A 4,567-nucleotide genomic window follows, 5' to 3' on the forward strand; every position below is an offset into this window, starting at 1 on the left:
AATTTTCTGATTTTTTTTGTGTTTATTTCTCCCCTAAATTTGTTCATAAGAGAGAATGAAAATCAAACGCGCAAATTTAAACTATCCTAAAACAAAATCAGTCTTCAAAACGGATCATTTTTAAAAAGCCCACAAGCACATCGAAGCGAGCTTTGTTGAATGGTTTAAGATCAGCCCTTTTCTTATCATTATGAATTTTCCTATCATCATCACGAAGACGAGATTTCGAGGAGTTCCTCGTTAGAGACCTTCCTCGAGACTCGTTTTCTCTTCTCGGTGCAGAAAAATGTACAAATGCCCTATTAGGACAATTGCGAGCAATGTGGCTAGTAGTACCACAATTGAAGCATATTTGCTTTTTATCATTAGAACTGGTACCGCCTTAATCAGAATTTGTGCTCTTTTTGACTCTTCTAACTTTCCCACACGTGCAAGTGCAGGAGTCAGATTGTGTGATAGGTGTAGAAGGTGTGGATGTGCAATTATCAGATTTAACAGATTTAACAAAGACAACACCACATTTATCAGAACTATTAGAGTTTGACACCAAATCATCACAAATCAAAGTAGTCTTAACAGACACAGACTCATCACTAATCAAAATAGAAACACCAAATTTTGACACAAGATTATTATCAGACTCAATCTTTCCATCCTCCTTCTTTCCCTTGCTTACTGACAAATCTGCATGGGAAGTACAAAATGTTAGTATCTAACTCCATAGCACTACATTTTGTTCCCTGTTTAGTAGCTGGTTTACCATAAACCATAGATGGTTCTCGGTCAATCTCCTCCTGAGTCAAAGGTTTAGCAGTCTCTAGCAAAATGGTCAGGTTCATGGCAGTTAAAGCATCGGAGTTTGCCTTTGTTGAACCCCACTTTCTTTTCAACATTTATTCCCCAATTCTTTTTGCATGTCTTCTTGGAGAACTGTTTGGCCCTGAACACCGCCATCGCAATTTTCCATGTGATATCCATCTCCTCAACATCTTCGGGATGAATTTGATCCAAACCTCCCAGCCTCCGCTAAAAAGGGCAAGACATGATCCAAGTCCGGGAGTCCATATTCAGGAGCAGGCCATGCGAACACAACCTGCAACTGCAACACCAACAACCATTCCAACTGTACTAATTCAAGAAGGACCTAGCACCATTTTTGAATCTGGGAGCTCTTCAGCTCTTGGAGGTTCCAATCTCCCGAGGCTTGCGCATGACATCGCCTCTGAGAGGCTTGCAAGGGCCTTGGTTGAGCAAGAAGCAACATGCCTTCCTCCTCGCAGAAAGGGAATAACAATTGAGGAAGGTAACCAAGGGTGAGTGGACCCTACTGTCCAAAAGCTCAAGGAAGTTGTCGGGGCTTTACAACAGACAATCATTGAGAAAGATATTCTGATAGGAAAGCTCGACATTTGAGTTTCTAATCTTGAAAAGGAATTTGATTCAAAATCAAATCAAATATCTGATCTCCGGACTCATCATGGAGCACTAACAGTGTGCTACTATGATTTGAAGAACAAATTGGCATCTGAGTTTGGAGATAAGTTCAAATCAACAACAGCTGAATCTTTCGCCACTGAAGGTCCTTCCAGTGCCCCTATCCAGACCTCTCAATATGATAACATCGTGGATTCACCACCCCTCAGAACCACAATGATTGTCGATCGTTTTGAAACGGAACCTGCCCAGCCCAATCCTTGAATATCTATCAGGCAAGCTAAGAGGAAGGTTATAGCTCAGAAGAAAGATGGATTGCTCTTCATGAGGAACTCTGATGAGAACCGTCGTGCATACCAGCCTCAAATTATTGTAACTGATCTTCAAAAGCGAAGGTTCGGAGACAAATTCGGAAATCGATCGGGAATTAAGATGCGGGGATTTCACAGTGACTTAAATCTGTGGGTGGTGAAGAGGAACCATGGCAATACAGAGTACTACAAGGATACTCACGACTTCAGCTCCTGGACAAAAGTCGATCCAACTGAGCTTTCAGAAGCTCCATTCCACAATCCTTCAAAGGACCCAAAGGCCTTTAACTTCAAATTTTTTCTAGAAAGGCAGGTCAAAGAAAAATTTTCTGGAATGAAAATTGCAGATTCGCTCATTAGAAGAGACAAGGAGGTGCTTGATCCCAGAACCAATGAGCCAATGAAGATAGCATTGTGGCCTGCAACTAAACAGTTGAAAGAAATTCCCATTCCTCAACATTTCCATGATGGATATATGGGGATCGTATGGAATTTTGGGATTTTGATGAGGTCACAGCCACAACAGCAATCAAGTTCACTAATTGTGATACTGTTGTTTGTCTTGTTGATGCTAAAGATCTGTTGCGGTTCAGGGAGTGGGATACACACACCTTGGCTCAACATCATATCATCTGCAAAACAGATCTCATGGAGCCAATGGCCAAAGAGTTCACAGGCATGGTTTCTAAGATCATCGAGAAGAGGCTTTAGATGGGGCTATGAGAAAATATGATGTGGTGTTCAAGCAGATCTGAGCTCATGCTAGCCACAAACCAAGGGGGAGATTGATAGGTCATAACATAGTGGTTTAGGCTAGGCAATCATATGTATTGGTCTGAATAGGATCTTGGTCTTGTATTGTACATTTTGGTGTAGTTTATGGTTATGTTGGTGTTCACGGCCGTGAACGGATTTACGGCCGTGAACGTGTGTTCGGCCATGAACCCTGTTCATGGCCAGTCTGTTCCTCTAAATAGCTTTGTGTCAGTTTTGTGTCAGTGCGTTGTTAGAGAGTTCACGGTGTGAGCGCGTGTTCTTCAAGGTGTACCTGACGTTTACGGTTATATAAACATGTGCATTGCTTGAGTAATTTCTTCTTCTACTCCATTCTTGTTATTGTTTGATCACTGGTTTGGTTCCTGGATTTGGGACTTTACAAGTACATGATTTAATTCTATTATGATTTCAATGCATCTGATATCTATCTCACATATTCCTGATACAATACTTGTCTTCTTGTTTAAAATCCAATACACTGTTCAAGATATTCCTACATAAAAGACAATAAAGATAGAGTGGGGTTCAAAATGTATGAAGGACTGGACAATATAAAACATATAGCTTAAGTGTACATGGTGTAATGTCCCATTTCAAATGAAAATTTTTATTTTTAAAGTAAGGAAAACCATTGTTTTAAAATCAAGATCCGAATATCGAATCAGAGTATATAAAATAAAACATTCTGAAGTCTCAAATCGTAATAATGATGCACATATACAGTCAAGCTTTGTCATTCCCACGATCTATTTGAAAATCATTTAATCCACAACTATAAGCAAAAAAGCATAGTGAGTTCCCTAATATACCACATACAATTCATACACACATAAAGGCTCTTGGCTTTTGTGTCGATCTGCATACAAAAAAGTTTCTCGAATCTCGTGTCGATCCGATTGACTACAACTAACGACTCTCGTAGATGTCCAATTAAGACTAATAGATCTAGTGCATGTCTAGTCATCCCTGCGGTTAATGGCTCTCGTGCACATCAAACCCTAAACGTGATTAATCTAGGCTCGTAGCTCTCGTACTGATCCACTGTTAGCTCCCTAAACATAAACATATCAACATATCATACTATCTAACAATCAAAAAATCAATGAGAAAAAGACTATTTAAGGTAACACCTTATGATATGATGAGTTAAACACATAACATGTTGATCCATCAGCATTAGTGTCAACGAGTCGACAGTACTAGCGCCAGCTTTACAAGTTCAAAAACATCAGCTTATAGTATAGTTGTTCTATTTTAATCTTTTGTATATTAGGCAATTATTATAGATAAATATAGAATAGATCAGATCTCGTATCTTTATGATAAGATCGGTTCTTAGTATAGATTAGATACAATCCCGTCAATTAAGGGATATACATGTGTAGATTAGTATATATACTATATTAGGGTAAACCCTATTGTAGAGAGGTCGAGTTCTTTTGTTCGTGGCTTTGTGTCAATTGTCTTTGTGGCAAACCTCGTCTTCTTGATGAAGACAAAACCTCTTTTTTTAGTAAAAGGAACATCTGGAAAACTTCTGTGTTATTTACTTTCAGTTGATTATTTCGTTTAGATTAGTTTTACCTTTCTTGTTCATACTTGAAGTATATCTGATCATAATACAAACCTTCATAGTAAGCTAGCCTACTTGCCTAATCAGCATACCACAATACATCTACATCCTAGAATATAAGTGCCATATATTGTAACTAATGGAGATTAGTACCCATAGCTATAACAAACTGATAATATTACTATAAATAGTACTGTCCTTTGGGCTACATGCAAGAGCAAAATAAAGCAGAACTGAAAAGATATTTATATTAGGGATTTATTTTGTTAATTAAATTATTTAGAAAACAAATGAATTTGGAATATTTTAGAATGATTTGAAATGCCTAGATAATTACAAATATATTTGGTAATTATCTTTAGGGTTTCAAATAACCTCCCTATATAAAGAGGGGTCAATCTACGGTTTTGGTTGCATGAGAAAATATCATTCCACCTCAAAAGTTTGGATACCCTAACAAAAAACCCTTAGA

This window comes from Lactuca virosa, chromosome 3, assembly GCF_052849685.1.
Source record: "Lactuca virosa cultivar CGN04683 chromosome 3, Lactuca_virosa_CGN04683_v6, whole genome shotgun sequence".
Classification (NCBI taxonomy): domain Eukaryota; kingdom Viridiplantae; phylum Streptophyta; class Magnoliopsida; order Asterales; family Asteraceae; genus Lactuca; species Lactuca virosa.